Source organism: Oryctolagus cuniculus, chromosome 4 (genome assembly GCF_051225735.1).
Source record: "Oryctolagus cuniculus isolate XC-2025 breed Fujian yellow rabbit chromosome 4, ASM5122573v1, whole genome shotgun sequence".
Lineage (NCBI taxonomy): Eukaryota > Metazoa > Chordata > Mammalia > Lagomorpha > Leporidae > Oryctolagus > Oryctolagus cuniculus.
The window spans coordinates 161,115,409-161,135,444 of NC_142870.1; the positions used below are offsets into that span (position 1 = coordinate 161,115,409).

The 20,036-nt window shown below is 42.7% G+C and overlaps 1 protein-coding gene across 9 annotated transcripts in view; it reads left to right on the forward strand.

Moving 5' to 3' along the window:
• Positions 1-20,036, forward strand: part of RARB (retinoic acid receptor beta) — a 794,145-nt gene that overhangs the window by 274,797 nt on the left and 499,312 nt on the right. Inside the window, exon 4 of one of the 9 annotated variants that reach the window (XR_016233334.1) lies at positions 18,288-18,390. The exons of 7 other annotated variants lie outside the window; for them this stretch is intronic. The gene's annotated coding sequence lies outside the window, so the exon portion shown is untranslated. Of the gene's footprint in view, positions 1-16,605; positions 16,987-18,287; positions 18,391-20,036 lie in introns of those variants that run through there. One more of the 9 variants, XR_016233335.1, reaches the window with a different exon arrangement.

The following is a 20,036-nucleotide window of genomic DNA, read 5'->3' on the forward strand; positions in this document are numbered from 1 at the left end:
AATGATAAGCAAAGAAGAATTTTACAGACAATCACTATGCACTTAAGTGAATAATTGTTTTTCAGCGCAGACAATAACCATCTCTGGTTCGAATATGCTTTCCATTTTTCATGTGGAAGAAAGGGATTGTTTCCTTAAAGAACTGCTTAAAGTAATCCATGATCTCAAAAGTACTATTTGCATATTATTAAAATAAAATATGAAGCTGAATGGCCATGTTCCAGAAAAGCTGAACTCGGTTAAAGGACATAATGAACTGTTACAGCTTCACAACCAATTATTTAATTGGGAAATAGATTTTTCTATCACTGTCTCCAGCAGTAGCAGCCATTTGATCCTGAGCTTGGCTTAAATGTTTCATCAGGAGTACCTATTTAAGAATCTGTAATAAACAACAATTCAGTCATCTGGACAAGCCCATGTGAACAGGAATAAGGAGAGCTGCACAGGGAGTGAGGTATTTTTATTTTTTTGCTAGATGCACAGACCCTTGAATGTGCTGTCAGGATAGGCCCTGAGGTTTGAGGGTACACTGTGGCTTGACTGCATAGGTTGGAAGCCAAACTCAGTCTGCACATGGGATTTTATTATTTCTTTTGGAAAATGAGTTCTCAAGCTGTTGCCCTCTTTCCTAAATACAGGTGAGTCCTTGCAAATAGGAAAACTTCAGAGAAGTTGTGACTTGCCTTTTTTTCTTGATGCTAGGATATAGCAGATTCAAAACAAGACTGCAAACTGGACAGCACATTGCTTTATGCTATCTACAAAACCCACCATCTGTTTCACATGGAGTAGATAGGAATTTTATAGACTTCAGAATTAGATTCTAGCTTGTTTAAATTTTTTTCCCCACTTACTCTCTGAGTGGTCGTAGACAGAAATGCATGCAGCTGAGTATGACTGGAATATTTGTGGAGTGGGCACTAAAAGACATTTGTCACATTAAAACAGTTGGATACGTTTTATAAGCATTCTGGAAATTGAAATCTGAACATCTGTATCCCAAAAAAAGGCAAGAAATTAAAATAGGTTGTTGGGCTACTATCAATGCACGTGTAAAGTGGTTCAATTTAAGGGCTTATTTTTCCCTCTGCAGTGCTATGATCCTATTGGCTTGGTCTGCATGTATTGTGCAGGTTGTACCAAAATTGATGAACATGCATCTGCCATGGGGTTGAATCACAAGGTGTGTGAGATGTGTTTTCAGGATCTGGGGGATGGTCTTGGAGTGTGCTGTTTAGCTGAAATCAAGAAATCAATTGCAGCCCAGTGTTCTTTTATGGACTTGCAGTATTTGGGTAATTGAATGGTTATGCTCTGCCTCACTATAGCTTAAGAGGCATCTTTGGGAGATTGGGGGGAAATGGAAGCAAGTGCTTTCAAGACCAGGCTCCAGGAATCTGCTGACAAGGCACTTAGGAGAGAGGGAGGCGGTCCTGCCTGTGCCTCTGAAAAGTTCACAAAATCTTTCCCATCTGTTAAATGACAGGAAAGAGTCTCTGGCTAAAAGGGTTGCAAACTACCATGTTGTTTGAGCTCTTCTGAGAGCAGGATGGCAAGGCAAATTCTCCAAATGCCTCTTTATCTTAGTTTGATTTAGGGCTTTTTGTTTGTTCATTTTGTTTGCCAAAGATCTTACCAATGAGGGGGGAAAAAGGTGAAACTCTACTATTGTGCTGTTAGAGAGAGGCATTCTTCCAGCGTTTAGAGAATTTTTTCAAGCAAAGAAAATTTGAAGCAAAGAGTCCTTGTCTTCTGCTTTTTTTTTGCTTCGGTTTCTAGCGCCACCTTTCCCAGTGAGCTGGTGACATGTAAGCGCTCTGCCCCTTCTACCATATGCTAGCTGCTACCTGGAAGTTACTGTCTTGACCTCAAAGTACATGCAGGTTCCTTTGTCTTCCAGAAGAGAGTGCAACACAGCGTTTTCCAGTTGGGTAGAAGTTTTGTGAATGCCTTCGTTGTGATAAGATCTGCTTAGGAATAGTAAGTTATCTTGCTACATAGTTGCTGTTCTGTTGAATGGATGCCCAGAGAGTGTCACCTGATTGGGAGCCTCCAGGGTAAGAGAGGATATTAGTTGAGATGTCCATTTTACCTCATGCCCCTTAGTCTCCACGTTCATTCAGAAAGCAGGGAGAGAGGACTAAGTCCACAATTCAGAAAAATTCACATGTTACTTGTAATATTAGAGATGGATAAGAAAAGGGATTTAAAATTACAGTATCCCAATTCGTATGTTCAACTGGCTGGAATTCCAGTCTCACTTAAAGCACAGCTATTTTTTACATTTGTATTCACTATAGATTAGTTTCAAGCCGTGGTCATTCTGATACAGGCGGTAAATTAGAATTACTCTGCTTATCATCGACAAGTTACTCCTTGGGAGTTTTGTTACCTTCTCCATTGGAACACGAAATTTTGATAGATTTTATAGTTCTGTGACCCGTCACTCTTGAAAGCTCTGCTGTTTTCTCCTTTATACCGCCTCAGTGTCCTTGATTCATAGTGCTCAGATTTTTTTTTCAGCTATCAGAATATTTGCATATACATAATGAGGGGTCTTCGGGATGGCACCCAAATACAAATAATTTGTTATGTATATTTATATACACATGGACTGAAGGTAATTTTGTATTAAATTTTTAATATTCTATGTGGTTCCGCTGCAGCCTGTCATATGAGCTTGGGCCACTTGTGTCATATTGATGGTCCGAAATTTTTGAATTTCAGAGTATTTCAGATTTGCATATTTTTTTTAAAAGAATTTACTTAAAAGTCAGAGTTAGGGAGAAACAGAAAGAAAGCAAACTTCAATCCTCTGGTTCGCTCCTAGATGGCCATGACAGCCAGGCCAAAGGCAGGAGCCAGAGCTTCATGTGGGTCTCCCACATGGATCGCCACTTGAGCCATCGTCCAATGCTTTTCACAGGCCATTAGCAGGGAGCTGGAGCAGCCGGGACACAAACCAGTGCTGGTGGCAGTTTCAATCACTGTGCCGCAGCAGCAGCCTCTAGATTCTCATTTTCAAGTTATTCAACCAGTATTTGGATTGGGATACGAGTTTTTGTTGTTTTTGTTACTTTTCATCGTTGAGGATTAAGAGTGACGTGATCTTAGGTCATTTGAGAATGTGGCTTACAAGTCGTCACCTCTGTGTTACATGGACTAACTCTAGGACCCTGTCTAGTCTTGACTTTAGGCTGAGGTTGAAATGTCCTTAGAGCTGCTTTCCCTTCCTTGCTGATACATGTGTCGTCTTTCAAATGACAGCTGTGTGCCCCTGCTGCGAACAGAGATGGCTCTTCCCACACCCTGATGTGTATTCACATCTCCTGCAGGTTTTGTTGAACATGTTGGATGCGGGTTCTGATGCAGAGAGTCTGGAAGTACCTGCAGTGTCTGAGCCCTGAGATGCATTGAAGTGCTGTGGGTGCTCCTGGGCTGTGAGCCGTGAGGGTGTAGGGCACCCTCTGAATGGGTAGCATCTCAAGGGATGTATGGGTAGCTCACATTGATCACCTACTATGCGCAAGTCATAAGCAACGAGAAGCAGACATGGAGGCATCTCTGATCTGGATGAGGCTGTCTGGTGAGAGTTGAATATAAGGCATGAATTTCCTCGGGGGTGTGACAGATGGAGCTCAGCCCAGAGGTGGCAGTGACATGAGGGGATCAAGCAGCTTTGCATGGTTGATTGTGGGGGCATTACTGAAGGTGACATCACTGACCTGGGTCTTGCAGGGTGTGAGGTTTCCAAGCTGCTGAGGTAGGAACAAGCCCAGTCACAGGTGTAGAGGCACCACATAGAACCGAGAGAGCTCACGATTTCAGAGTCAGGGACTACACATTGGAGAGTATCCGGAAATAACATGTCATAGTGGAAAAAAAAATGAACTGTTAGTTGTAGTCTTATAACAAAGCTGACAAGGAGTCACATTTTTTTCCATTTTGCAAACAGAGAGTGAGGTCCAGGGAGATTGCAAAACTGCCCGACAGGTCCAGAGCTTGTCAGGCTGTGCTGGACTCGAGGCCCTAACCGCTGTGACACGTAAAGCCTGGCTGTTGCTCCTCTGCCGAACTTGAAGTCAGCAGAGGAAAACGAGCGTTTTGAGCCCCACTCGGGGAGGTGAAGCTGGATCCTCGAGAGTGGTGGGAAAGGCTTTTGGGTGGAGCAATGGCATTGGGATTTTTGAAAGATAGTTCTAGAAGTTTAGGGGTTGGTCATTAAAACAGTGCCTTCTGCAGGTAAGTGAGAAATTCATGATTCCTTTGCACCTGGAATTGACAGGGTAACAAGAGCTGTGAGAAGTGCAAGGAGCTTACAGTCTGATCCAGAGGAAACATCGGTGTGTATGAAAAATGAAACACCATATCTACGCATGCTGCAGGTTCAGACTAACATCCCAGGATGTAGTATGTGAGGAAGAAAGTAGCTTATTAATGTGTATTATATAGACTTCAAGGGTGGTGGAACCCAGTAGTTCTGAAGATGTTCATGCCTTAAAACCTAGCCACGGATGACTTCATCCGTGTGTATTTATCCGGGGCCTGCAGTAGGATGTCTAGTCATGCTGTTTTGCAGCCTGTTCATGGTTAGTATCACCTCTGCTGGAAGTTTGCTCCAAGCGCTTGCCTTCTCTACATGGAGTTGAGGGCACACCTACCTGGTGTAGTCTCCCGTCAAATGTGCCACACAGGTGGGCGTTTGACACAGGTATCAGGCTGCATCTCAGATGGCGTGCCTGGGTACAAGTCTACACTCTGCTCTCCATTCCAGATTCCTATTAATGCACTTCCTAGGAAGGCAGTGGAAGACGGCTCAAGTACCTGGCCCCTTCCAGCCACATGGGAGACCTTTTGAATTCCCAGGTCCTGACCTCAGGGTGGCTCAGCCTTGACTGTTGCTGTCATTTGGGGGAGTGAACCAGCAGATGGAATATCTCTTTCAAATAGAATGAAAACAATTTTTAAAAATTTAATACCTGTTGTGAGGGTTTAAGCAAGTGGAAACAGTCTGAGTATGGTGTTTGCAGGTGAAATTTCTTGGGTGATTTGGATTAAATTAAGGTCATGAATAAATACAGCTGGATTCGTAGAGTAACCAGAAGTTACACACACTATGTGATGCTCTGTGACTGTGCCAGCAGGAGTGCCACCCCCGCATTAGGCTGTCAACCTTGGACCAGAAGTGTGAGCCCAAATCTCTCTGTTATAACTTCCCCAGTTTCTAGTATTAAATTACAAGCAATAGGAAATAGCTAAGTGGTTCTCAAACTTGGCTGTGCATTTCTACTGTAAGATTTTGAAAAATACTGATGCCTCACTTCTTCCCTTAAATATTCTGATTTAGCTGATATAGAGTACATTTGACTTTTAAAAGCTTGCCAGGTGATGATGTATGCAGCAGAATTTGAGAACCGTTGCAAATAGCTTCTGAGATAGGTTTGGGATTGGTTTCGAGCAGTGATCCTCAAAGTGCAGTCCCTGGCCCAGAAGCATCAACACCATCTGGGAACTGGTTACACATGAAAATTCTTGAGATCCACAGCAGAACTATGAAACAGAGCCTGTGGGGGTGGAGCCTCGCAATCTGTGTTTTTACAAGCTTTCCAAGTAACGCTGATGGAAGCCAACCCCCTTGGCCATACGTCCTCCCAACAGGTTTATGATGTGGAACATGGTAACCAGCTGTTTACTCTGTTCATTGATGCCAGAGCTTGGGAGAAATTCGTTTAAACCCAAATAACAGTACGAGCCATTCAGACTGGCACTGAAAGATGGATTTTCTGGTGATGGGGGTTGGCAATAGCAGGAATAAGAGATAGAGTATTTTGGAGTCTTGTTCACTTTGGACTTAGCAAAGTGCCCTACAGCATTGCAAAGGAAATGAAGGACAAGGAAGAAATTGACCTCCAGAGATAAAGGAGAGCAATCCGCCTTGTCCCCTGATTTGACTTGAGTCATTTACAAGTGGCTTCCTCTGCTTCCCACTGAATGATGATGTCTTATTTACTGGCACCTTTTGGTTTCTCCTGAAAAATCACAATGTATTTGAAATCCGCATCTTGCAAATAGTTGTGTGCTTATGGCAGAGAGCAGGCGTCCCCTGCCTGGCAAGTGCAGCAGCTGAGTTATACATAGCCAAGTGTCTCTGTCCTGCCTCCTCCTTTTATGGAGCTACCTAATTGGCATCATTTCCCTGCTACCGCAATTATTTTTTTCAACATTCTAATTTTTAGTAACTGTGTATTAGCCAATTTCCCTAATGCCCTTTGTTGTATGTTCATTCGTCGTGGCTGGTTTTTATCATTTTTCAAGTATTCCTCATTGGAGTTCAGTCAGGAGCAGCTTGCCGTAGGTTTGACTGGTTCTTAGGACAATGGTTTGTGGAAGAATTGAGATTCTAGATATTGGGGTGTTTAGGAGTTAAATATAGGTATAAAAACTGGGAACTTACGTGAAATCTCAAGAGGAAACAAAGGGAAGGGAACCTTTTTTTCATGGCTGGAGACCTTTGGAAAGATTGTAGGAAGAGCTGGAAATTTTGTCACAATTTATTGTACAGAGTCAAAGAATCCAGTTGTTTGACATCAGTTACCAATTCTAAAAAATATATTGTACTGTGTTTAACCAATAGCTGATAATTTTTTATTACTTAGAAAATAAGTAAAATGACTATTTTCTATCAAATAGCAAGGAATCTGTCATTTTATTAATCCCTGTACAGGTATTTGCATTTCAGTACATGTGTATGATGTCTACCGAGCCAGTCAGGGTAGTCACTATTTCCCTTTCTTTGTTCCGTCATGACGGGGGCCTTCGAGCGCCTTCCGTGTGGAAGCTATGTACTGAAAACTAGTGAAAGTGTGTGGGTAAAGGAAGAGAGGCAAGAAAAGCCAGAGAGCACAGCTTAGCTGCTCTTCCCTGGGCTGAATGCTGGGTGTATTTCTCCTCTTGATATCTCAAGGTGATTAACCCAGGGAACCCTACATATTAATTATCTGCCCATTGATGCTCCTGAGAAGAGTAATCTGTTCATGGATGCCACACTGTCATAAAAGCGTAGGCCCTAGAGTAGGACAATGGCTTTGTAGCAACTAAGGAATGTTAGGGGCTGTAAAATGTTTCCTTTCCTGTTGCCTGAAACCTTTCTGTTCAAGGCTTCGCCAGCCTGTGAGAGTGAATAAAGAGAGACAGACTTTCATTGCTGGATGGAACAATGAAAGAGGCGTCTCCCACACCTCAGTTACCTTACTTTGTGGATTTTATTCTCCCCTCCCCCTGATGTGTTTATGATTTAGCTAAAAGTGTATGAGTGATTTGATAGATGGAGGTAGAAAAGACAATCTTCCCATGTTTCCTTCATTGCCACAATGTAAAGACCTGGAGGGACAGTGCGTGGCCTGACTGATGTACAGCACACTGAGAATCATGGAGACTGAAACTAAGTGATGACTGCACCCAACCATTTCAAACAGAGAAACCAAAAGGGAAGTTAACAATGAAAGAAGATGATGATGCGTAGGTTACTGTAGAAGTCTGGTCCATGCAAATCCCCAGGCTAATGTGAATGAGTTGAGCTGGTTACCTGCAGGCTTTCATAAAATAGGAATATGATTTCATCATGGAATGGGAAGGACATTGATTTTGCTGACACTGAATATGAAAATATTAAGAATACTTCTGGACTCTGCCACTGTAAGGTTAACTCAGAGAGGATGGTTACAACCGATAGAAGTGACCAGAATGCCTAAGTTTCCCCCTCCAAGTCCCATCTGCACTTGACTGCCACCTCTTGCTGCCTTGACCTTGTCAAGCTTGATTTTGCTTTGTTGTCCCAGATCATAGGATTCCTCCCCTAGAGAATGTGTTTTTATACCCATCCCACCTTTAGACTCATTCAAATACTTTTCCCTACTCTAAGTCAGGAATTCTGAGCATCTACTAGGAGCTTCAGAAAGTTCATGGAGAATTCCCATTATCTTCTGACATTTTAAAATGAACTTTCTAGAGCCCTCCTACACGTGCCAACACTAAGCTGCAGATTTTAAGGAAAGGTAGTTAGGATATCCAGACATGGGAATATCCAGTCCGCAACGCCATGTGTTGCCAATGGTTGTTTGTTTTACATCTTGAGGAGGAAGTACAGTGTACATGCAGAAAAATGTAGAACCAGTACACTCTGTGGAAGGGACATCCAAGTGCACTGGCAGACTATGGGGGGCTTCACACAGGAGTGACATGGAGCACGCGTAGTTGGTTACAGGCAGGCAGAGGAGGGGAGAGTGTGAGTGATATTCCAGGGCAGGAATCCTTCCCACATGGCTTTTCTAGATGGATTTCCAGAGCTGTTCACCCTTCACTGTTCCCAACCACAGCTGCTGAACTAAATGGCAGCCTATCATTTGTAAGTTTGAGGCTTCTACCATGCTGTGTTGTCCATGCTCACTTTTCGGCTTGTTTGGACTTCCCTAGAAACTGAAGGAAGTCAGGGGTGCAGAGAGAGCTATCCCTACCTCGGTAATGCTGAGTAAAGACTCCACCTGTATAAGGTTCGGTTTCTTCATCATTGATTTGAGGAGAGGAACCTAGATTAGGATTGGTGAACAATGGTCAGGGGCCAGGTCTAGAGTGCCGCCTATTTGTGTAAATGAAGTTTTATTGGAACGTGACCGTGATCATTTATGTGCACATTGTCTGTGGCTGATTTTGTGCGACAGTAGAGACTACCTGGCCCACAAAACCTAAAGATTTAATGATCTCATTCTTGACAGTGTAAGTGTGCTGATCCTTGACCTGTCTCTTACACATGTTTTTACTATTGTTAGTCCTGATTAAATTTAATTTTTAGTTCCATGTGTATAATCCTCCCTCCTCCAAACCATCCCCTTACTCCTGAATCCAACCTAGATCATAAATATTCTTCATTGTATTAGACTTGTGGCTAAAGGAATTTTTAGAAATCTTTTTCCTCCAAGACAATTAAGGGACCACGACTCCTTCAAGTGGCTAGAATGTCAGCCCTAGGAAAGTAGAGGTTCAAATCCATTCCCTGCTGCAGCCTCACCTCTGGGCACTGTGCCTAGCATAGTGTAGACTGGAAACGGTGGCTTCCGGTGACATGATGGAGCAGTCAGGACTGCAATTGACAAGCATATGGAGAGCGGCAGTAACGGAGTGAGTAGTCACTCCTCAGACCTCTCAGCCCTAAAAAAGAAATGTGTTTTTCCAGAAACCCTACAGCAAATCACCCCTATTCATCTGACCTTTTCTGCCTTCTTGACCAAAGTACAATATTTCCTGGCCATATTGTTTCAGGGGAGCCATGACACTGTGTGGACCACTACAGGTTTTGTTAGATGGCACTGAGTAAGAGGCAGGACTGGAGTTCCAGGACAGAATTTCTAAAGGAAAAATATTAATGTAATATGTAATGGAAAAATGAATATTCTGACTGAAGCATTTCATTTATAATGTCTTAGAAAAGCACAACTTACTGGGGGAAAAAGTTCATCTGAAAAATACCGAGATTAAGATGCATATGTATCATTGAATCAAATTATATCTTCTTAGATATTATTACACTATTAACATTTTTCCATTACTGTCAATTTTCCTCTGACTTTCTCATGAGTATTTTCAGGATAAAAAGAAAAGGCTCTCATTATGAGGGAGATGATGCCTAAACATCGTGCGAAGGTTTTACTGATGTCACGCTATCTGTAGAGGTCATTGGAGTTCTCCGTTTTCGCTTTCGCTGTCTCAACTTCACTTCTCCAGTGCTCAGTCATCACGGGCAGACCTGAACATGGTATAACTTGGGCTTAATTGTAGAGGCCTGAGCTCTCCTACACCCCACATCTTTTTTGCATCTGAGTGTAAAAAGGCCATAGGAAGACATCCGTGCCTGGGGGTAACTGTCTTTACTTAAGGACCTTTCGGCCTTGGATCTTGATTCAGTTGGAAGGAACATTTCCTGGTTTCATCTTCCCTTTTTCCTACCATGCAAAAGAAATATCTGATGTTGCTCTTTTCCTCCTCCCAAAACATCTGGCTACCCCTACCAGGGGGTGTGAGATGACAAAATGCTCATCCCTAGACTCACCTTCCATTTGCTGTCACATCCTTCCAAAGTAACAGAACCATTTCATTTAGAGTCTAGAGACCATCAAAACAGACAATATTTCTGTTTCTACAACACTTAAGTTCCAGGGCATAATGAGGAAAGAGCAGTAGCTATATAAATGGAAAGTTAAGACTATAACTGACAAATAATTCACAGGCTAAGTAACAAAAAGGCCTGACTTGAAAAGTTGAGGGAGAAGGGTTTTCAAGATATGGTTTACCTGAAGGTTGGGGTGTACTTAGATTTTTTTTTTTTTAAGTATTTGGTAAAGCAAAGACTTTAAACTCAGTGAGACCTGGAATATAGTTGGGCATTTGATTCTTAGGAACACATGCATCTGTTGATAGCAAAAACAACCAAATTGTTTTGCTTTCTCTTAGATGTTTCTGCTGGTCAGAAGGGGTGGTATTAAACTTAATATATGTGGTCTGGCAATGAAAGGCGATTCTGTTGTTTATTATCATTGACTTTCTAATCCCATTACAATCCCAGGTACGTTGGAGCAGAGGGGATGTTTTTGGAATGAATCTGAGGAACCCACAGAAATCATTTTGTGATTATTACTCCCTAAAGTAGGAGTTTCCCATAACCACTCGGGAAGTATGGAAGGGGAGAACACACAGGTTGTATTACCGCGAGATTTAAGCCGTCTCTCTTGTGCTTGGTGAGACGAGGAATGGGAATGAGGAGAACGCTGAGCTTGGGTTTATCTTGAAGGTCAATGTAAGTCAACTTGAACTGGGAAGTGAATTGGGGTCTCTGGGTTAATGGAGAATCCCCCTCATGGCTGTTTTGTAAGGAAAGATGGTCAATGACATGTTTTATACCTGAGCCCATGAGAAATCCCAAGACTTCCATGGAGATAGTATTAGAAGCAGAAAATACACATAAAAAATGAGAAAAAGAAATGAACATGTGCAGCAAAAGGTGAAAGCCACCTTCCCTTGCTCTTACCCCAACCATCACAACCCGTCATTTTTCACTAAAATACATGTAGTGAGAAAATATACTAGTAGAAATTGAAGACTCATATATAATAAGGACTTTAAAACATTCATGGAAAAATGCGTATTATAAATTATGTGGGTGGGTATTTAGCCTAGTGGTTAAGTCACCTGTATTCCCACATCGGAGTACCCGAGCTGGGTGAGTTCAGTGGCTCTGTCTCCCAAATCCAGCTTCCTGTTAATGTACACCCTGGGAATCAGTGCTGATGGCTCACGTTACTGGGTTTTTATCACTCCTGTTGGCAACCTGCATTGAGTTTCATGTTCCTGACTTCAGCCCCAGCCCAGCCTCAGCTAAGCCAGTAGGTAAGATCTCTGTCACTCAGAAAAATGTTTTTGAAAACCAAGTGGGAATCTCAATTGCATCAAAGTAAATTTGTCCTTTAATTGCATTTTTCTACAGACTTTTTGAAGTACTAATGTATGCTTTTACAGAAATATGGCTATATACATGGTTGCAAATTGCTTGTTTCACTGCAAGATTTCTTGGAAATCTTCCCATATTTTTCATGACAAAATAATTCCCAGCATTTTCATTTTATTAAAAGCTACATTGTAGTATGTTGTGTAGTTAAACTAGAATGTGTTTGGTCACTCTCTGATTAGTGAACCTTTAATTATTTTTATGTTGTAAATCCCTTTTGTAGTCAATGGCACTTTCCTAGCATTTTGTTCTGACCCTTTCCATGGGATATACTGCAGTGGAGTTGCTGGATTAAATTTCTCAAAATTACAAATAACCTTTTAAAAAGTCTTCCAGGATAACTGTTCTCACCAAGAACATGTGAGAGTTCACCTGTTATCTTCCACCCTGGGTACTTGGCTGCTTTATTATGCAAAAATCTGTCTCTCTGGGTTTTGATTTAAATCTCTAAAATAATACAGAATAAAGAGTAAGCACTCAGAGGCTATTGAGTGTGGTGATAAGGTCTGTTGTAAAGCTAGTACAGGCCTACAGTCCTTCAGCCAACACTCTTGGGGTCATTGATTTAAAAATCTAGGGACCGGTATTGTGGCTTAATGGGTTAAGCAGCCACCTGCAGTGTTGGTGTCCCATATGGGCAGTGGTTCAAGTCTTAGCTGCTCTACTTCGGATCCAGCTCCCAGCCGATGCACCTGGGAAAGCAGTAGAAGATAGCTCAAGTCCTTGGGGTCCTGTTCCCACATGGGAGACCTGGATGAAGCTCCTGGCTTCAACCTGTCCCAGTTCCATTGTGGCCATTTAGGGAGTGAACCAACAGATGGAAGATATCTCTATCTCTCCTCGTCTCTCCACCTGTAAGTCTTTTCAGATAAAATAACTCTACAATAACATACCATTCTCAACAGATCTGGGGCCAGCAGTCCCTAAGCAAGCATACAAATCCTTCTGCATCAAAATGCTTTATGGACTAAGGAAAGAGGACAAAACACTCAAAGCTGGTGAGGGGAGGTTTTGTTTTTTGGTTTTTGTTTTGCAACAAAATGTGTCCGAATCACAAAGTCTCACCTTTAAATGAGTTAGGAAAAAGAAACTTTGCTACTCAGAGCTTTTTCAATTTGTTTAGTTCTTTATACAAGTTATAAAATCTTAGGAGACCTCGTGTAGGATGATTTGACTGCCCAGAGGTAGAATCTGCAGAGGTGAGACCGTGGTGACTGTGCCCCTATAGAGGCAGCTAAAGGGGCACCCCACAGTAGCTGGCTGCTTTCCCTCTCTCTGTGGCAAATCTTGCTACTACTGCCCAATGACCTCATTTTTGGTCATGCATGTTTCAGGAGTTCTGCTAAGGATTCAGCAAGTAAATTGGTTCTTGAATGGTATCAGAGGCGATGAGCATCATAGTGGATGGAAGAAATGACCTGATGCCTCCCCATAATTCCAGCCTTCATTCTGCTTTTTTGTGATTAGAGATGAGTTATGTGATCAAATGTAACTGCCTTGCTTTAGACAAAAAGCAGGCAAGATTTTTTTAATGACTCAGTTATTGCCTAAATTCCTGCTATCTTCAGTATTTAAAGGATTTACTGTTGCAAGACTAGATTTGACTACAGGACACAAAAAGACATCCTTGAGCAAGGGGAAGGAGAATAGAATGTGAAATAACACAGATCGGTTCTAAGCTAATTCTCACAAGAGTGCCTTCTAGAAATGAAATAACTTGCCCCATGTCATTCAACACAGCAAGTCAGACCCTCTTTATAAAGTTAGTATCATGAGCTCAGCTCCTCCTCCTCTTCCTGTTGAGTGGCAGGTTTGAAGTTGGGACCCAGGACAGTTAACCTTAGTCCATTCTGTTCTTCCTGCCTCTCTGCTCTCGATAAGCTTCATGTGGTCAGCGAAATTCTTCTAGTCTATAGGTGTTTGTTTGTTTGTTTATTTATTTTGACAGGCAGAATGGACAGTGAGAGAGAGAGACAGAGAAAGGTCTTCCTTTGCCATTGGTTCACCCTCCAGTGGCCGCTGCGGCCAGCGTATCGCGCTGATCCGAAGCCAGGAGCCAGGTGCCTCCCCTGGTCTCCCATGGGGTGCAGGGCCCAAGCACTTGGGCCATCCTCCACTGCCTTCCCAGGCCACAGCAGAGAGCTGGCCTGGAAGAGGGGCAACCAGGACAGAATCCGGCACCCCAACTGGGACTAGAACCCGGTGTGCGGCGCCACAGGCGGAGGATTAGCCTAGTGAGCCGCAGCGCCGACCCTATAGGTGTTTATTTTCATTGCGTGGAAATCATTGTATGATGCGTTGCATTGGGGAGGATTTTGAAGCTGAATCCAAGTAAGAAACTCAATTATCAGTGTCTCACACAGTTATGGGCAGAGGCAGGGTGGTGCTCCCTGGGGGCAAACATAGCAGAAGTTTGCTGTGCTTGGAGTGGGTCATCTGTTTAAGGAGTCTATAACATCTGTGAAAATAGGTCAAAAAAATCCCACCCTGTTCAACATCATTAATTAGAAGGGAAATGCAAATCAACATTACAGTGTAGTTACGTTACACACCTACCTGAATGGTTGAAATATCAGCAGACAATATCAAGCTGTTTAGAAGATGCGCTCCCATCCACAGGTGGGAGCACAAACTGAAGAATTTTTCACACTGGTTGTACCTGCTTAACTGAAATATATAGTTATTTATGACCCACCAGGTCCTTTTCTAGGTGAAAACCTAACTAAAAACATTCGCATGGTCACCAAAAACAGGTACAAAAAGGTCACCAAACACTGTTCTTAATAGGCCAACCTGGAAAATCGGCAGAATTTCCTCAGCATTAGAATTGATAAGCATATTGCCGTATGTGTTTAATAATCAAGTGTATGTCAATGAGAGAGTAAAATACAGCCACTCACCCACGTGGATGGATCTCCCACCTGGAATGGGACATTCTACTTGGTGCCCTTGTGTGCAGACATAGCAAAAGTCATCGCCGGCGCTGTGGCTCACTAGGCTAATCCTCCGCCTTGAGGCGCTGGCACACCGGGTTCTAGTCCCGGTCGGGGCGCCGGATTCTGTCCCGGTTGCCCCTCTTCCAGGCCAGCTCTCTGCTGTGGCCAGGGAGTGCAGTGGAGGGTGGCCCAAGTACTTGGGCCCTGCACCCCATGGGAGACCAGGAGAAGCACCTGGCTCCTGCCATCGGATCAGCCCGGTGCGCCGGCTGCCACACGCCGGCCGTGGCAGCCATTGGAGGGTGAACCAACGGCAAAAGGAAGACCTTTCTCTCTGTGTCTCTCTCTCACTGTCCACTCTGCCTGTAAAAAAATAAAAAAAAAAAGTCATCGCCAGTGTTGGAAGTCTGAAGAGGGGAGGCAGCTGGAAGAGGAGCTGCTGACTATCGGTCATGTTCTGCTTCATCTAAGTGCTTGGTGAAAATTCATTGCGCTTTACACCAAAAATTTTTCTATGAGTATTTCTTTTTTTCATTAGAAAGTATAAAAAATTCTTATAATTCTCAAGGATGAGAAAGTCACTCTAACTCGAGTATGTTTACTCGAAGGGTAAAATATCTTTACAATTACCTTATTGCCAGTGTTAGAGTTTTTATTTTAGCTCCGCATAGTTTACACCACATACACATATCCAGAGTCCCCGCAGAGAAGGTACTCGCAGCTGGACTCGATTCCTCCCCTACCTAATGAGCTTTAGGATGTGCATCCAGGCTTCTCTGAGACCAAACGTAAAAGGGGGAGAAAAGACAGTAAAAAGACAGTAAAACAAGTGCTTTGATAGCACTTTTTAAAAATTCATAACAGGTATAAAAAGAAGTGACAGCTGTTTAGTGTATACATGTGCAAAAAACAAAAGAAAACCAGATTTGTGATCCCATAAAGGGCATCAGTCACACGTTGTGCCAAATCAGACTGCACAGCTTCTGATACACTCGTCTTGGCTCTTGCCTTGGCCTTTACCTTGTGAATAATGGATCTGGCTGTTTATAGGCCTGGATGCATTTGGAGGGAGGATTGGAAGAATATGGTCACCAAATTCACACTCTGCTGACGCGTCATGGTGTGTAGGTAGAAGTAACTTCTTTCATCTGCTCTGCAAATGGGATTGCTTCCCATCCCTGGGGTGTGTGTGTGTGTGTGTGTTTATTTGACAGTCTGTTTTCCATAGACTGGCTGGTATACATTGTAAATGCACATGTGGTAGGAGCACTGCTATTATCAAGCAAATCAACCCACTTTATAAAGTCAGAATCATAAACAGATATCTTCTATGCATTAATAGTTTTAACATAAGAGGAAAATTAAAGCATGCATTTCCCGGGTAAAGCAATCCCGTGTAATCTAAGTGCACTGTAATGTTTGTGGTGTGGTTATTACCAATCCCAGCAGGAAAGCAGCCCAGCTCAGTTCCACGGTTCCCAGAATATGCCCCAGAATGACAGCAATGGGTAGATAACCAATACAGAATGGGGACTAGGAAACACTGTGAGAAAGGGCTCTCGTGAGGGCCGGCACAGTGGCACAGTGGGTTAAAGCCATGGCCTATGGAACCGGCATCCCATATGGGCACTGGTTCTAGTCCCGACTGCTCCTCTTCCGATCCAGCTCTCTGCTGTGGCCTGGGAAAGCAGTAGAAGATGGCCCAAGTCCTTGGGCCCCTGCACCCACGTGGGAGACCCGGAGGAAGCTCCTGGTTCCTGGCTTTGGATAGGCGCAGCTTCAGCTGTTGCACCCATCTGGGGAGTGAACCAGCAGATGGAAGACTTCTCTCTCTGTCTCTACCTTGTAACTCTATATTTCAAATAAATCTTAAAAAAAGCATTCTTGTGCTCACACCAGCTGAAGAGGTAGTTTGTTGCCATTAAAATGGCAATGATTCTGTTCTCGATGCTCATCATTTGCAGTCTACTTTCCTACAATTTTCCTACAGCAAATTGTCCAGTTACCTAAAGCACATCCCTTAAGCAGCAGGATTTTTTTGGTTGTTGTTGAGTACTGTAGTCGGAAAATATTCACAAGCATGTTGTAACACTTTGCTCCTTTCTTAAACAGGGCCTGGGGAACAGGAGGTGGCTTTCTGATAGCTGAGTCGTCCTTTTCAACAGCAGCTGTTGAGTGGAGCAGGGTTCCCCCAAAGGCTGTAGGGGCTGGTGGGGCTGTGACCCTGTGCCAATGGCCCCGGATGGGCTTTGTCTTTTTACTGGGCGTACGTGTACTTTGTGCTGCTTTGGTCACCGAGCCGTTAGCTGTCAGTCCCTATCCGTGATCTTATTTACAGATAAGTCCGGCTCTTTGTTTTCTGGGTTTATTCCTGTGGTCTAATTGGAACTGCAAAACATCTAACTAGATTCTTTTGTGCTACATGCAAACTTCAGAGAGAGCCTGACAAAGTCTTGCATCAGTAAATTCTTGAGATGTGCTTAAAGCAGTTCTGACCATTTTGGTAAACATTTGCCATTATTTTCAGTACTACTGTTAATAGAATTATTAAATTCACATGTATGCTGGCTAAGGAGGAATCCAGCAAAGTGCAACGAACACGCTCAAGCCCGAGATGCTTACATGTGATAGTTTCTCAGCTGTAGAAGAACCCATCCCAGGGCTGAGGTCACAGGTAGGTTCCTCTCAGTGGATCCTTCAGCTGTCTCCTCGGTGTCCTGGGACCCTGAAGTCATCTGCTTCATCCAAAGAGAGAAAAGGAGATGGTGGGAAGCTTTTCTGGCCAAGTCAGAAGTGTCATGGTCAATCCCACTGGTTTTCCTGTTGGCTGGGACTCAGTCAGGTGACCACACTGAGTCCAAGCAAGCCTGGGACATGTAGTGGGTTTTGATGAATGGGTTACCCTACTCTGCTAAGTATTTTTTTTTAATTGAGAAGTTACGGCATTACTTTAGGCAATTCTGAGTGTATTTCCCCTCTGTAGTTTTTATTTAAATTGTACACTGTTTTTGACTTAACACTACATATAAATTAGCTGTCAATACTTTTTAAAGTTAAGCTGACTTTTAAATTTACTTGGTTCAAACTGGTATTTAAAAATTAGCCTCACTGGATCATAGCGATGTTTCTGCAAATATCCTTCCTCGGGTTCCAAGTGTACAGTTCCACGTATAATTAATCTCCAGGTGGAAACAGCCACTGTAAAACAGTTCTGGCTTTGGAGTCAATCAGACCAAATCACATCTCTGCGTTAACACATACCAATGGCAACGTCTAAGACGTGAACTTAACCTCTTAAAGTTGGGATTTCTCCTGTAAAATCGAGTTATAGATAGTGCTAAAGACATTAACTGTAAGATATCCAAACCACCTACTTCAGTGTTTGCAATGCGATGTACATTCAATTGGTAGGTATAATACTATTAAAAATGGCATAGTAATTTATAGTAAGTGAATGTGTGTGAGCGATGTACTGATTGTGTTTTATATGTATGGGTGAGATTGAAGATGTTAGCTTAGCTTCTGCATTTTTTGGTTTGAAACATCTGATCAGGTGTGGGGTTCAGTGATCTTTGCTTTCATTCCTTAGTAGAATAAAACATAGGAAGCATGAGCTGCAGCATCACCAGAAGAATCATAGACGATAACAGTAGCAGTAGGGCCTGTGGTTGATGAGTGGATGTGTAGTGGCACAAAAACCTTACATTGAAAATGTTTTTAAAGTACTCCCTTGAAAAACAAAGTATTTGAAAGTTAGATGCGCTGGTTATTAAAATACTATTTGTCAAATTCAGATGTCCCTTCTGCTTGCTGCTTTGTGATGCTGACCTGGGGATCCTGCAGACCCATTCATCATTTCCAGCTGGGTTCCTGGTGGGCTGTGCTAACAGGGGCTCCCCAGAGTGACTGGGAGGTGAGCTAAGAAAAAAGAAGATTGGCTTCCCTTTACTTCAGCCATGCTTCCTTGCGCAGGTAGTGACTGTACCAGTTGATTCCAGTTAGCAGATTTTCCAATACTCAGCCAGCCTCAAAGCTAAAAGCAACTCCAGGTAGAGTGCTCTCCTTAGAAGTCAAGGCCTCTCCCTCAAGCCCCTAAATCCATACGTTAACACCCCTTCCTTGATTCCCCTTCCTGCGAGCGGCATCCACTTCCTGTAAATATTACCTAAAAATACTCAGGTTTCTTTTATGCCTTTTCAGTTCTCCAATATCTGGTTGACAACTCATGACATTAAATTCTGTCTGTTAAACTATGTTGTGTTGTTTCTACCTCCTGCCTGAAATTCAGATCCGGAGTGGTGCCAGAAGCAAACTCCTACAAATGGGACGTGGGAATTGTTGGGCCCTCAGATTGACAGTTTGCTATGTATTGGCTAAATATATGTCAGCATGTTGTACTTTAATGGCGGTTGCTCTTGTTGTTAGCAAGAATAGTGAAATGCTAACAGCCTTTGCTGTTACCACAGTTACCCTTTGCCTCATGTCTGAGGATCTTGATAAAGCAGCAGATAAGCAGCCTTGGCCTGTGAGATGGCCAAAAATCAGAGTTAGTTAATATAGGAGCTTAGGACTCCAATTCAGATATTTTAATTTAGTGTTTTTTTCCTCTGTGCTTAAGATGTCTTTCAGAAATGTCTTAACTGTGCCAATTGTTGCATGTTAGAACAAATAGTAAGAGCTCATCCAATGAGGAAATGCAGTGCCCGTTGATATAATAAAAGGGAATCATAGTTCTATCAATGTGCTTAGTTGAGTGATATATCTACAGCCAACCTCAAAGAGCTGTAATTACATCTTGTACTGGGAGAGAAATAATTTTTTTGACTTTTCAGTTTTAAAAGATACTGATTCCAAAGTCTCTGGAAGCAGTATTTTGTGTCTTGCAACTTACTATAAGCAGATAAAGCTTTTAGCAGTGAGAATCTGTTCTTAATTACCTCAACTCTAGTTGAATAGTTGTAGCATTGCCCCAGGTATCAAAATATCTCCTCCTCATTTCTCAGGGAAACAATGGGTGCATTATGTGGAAGACACACTGAGCTCTAAATTTAAGTTGACTTTGACATAACTAGAGTCTCCTTTTACAAATGTGTACAGGTTGTGCACATTATGGTGAGTTTAACAGAGAGGAGAGCAGTGGGAATGCGGAGGTATTTGTGACATCTTGGCTCTCTTTCTGGCCTCCTGAGTCTTTCCAAGATTCGGCAGGATTATTTTCTTACCAGCAAAACCCTTGTGCAGCCATAGCAGCAAGCAACTGCAGACTCCACGTCAGACCCATCTTGTTTTTTCAGATGCAAGTAATCAGTCCTAATACTGTTTTGATTTCATTTTCTAGAAGATACATTTTATAAAGCTTTTGGAGGAAATTTTTATGGCTTGATTTTAGGAAGTGCTTTAATTATGTCTAAGAATCAAAATAACATTTAATGTTAGGAGTCAATTACCGCAACTGTCCTTAAGTTCTCTTATCTTGCCTACTATTATTAAGTATCGGTTGCAACCACCAAGAGTCATGTTGACATCTGTGGTATGTACTTAGA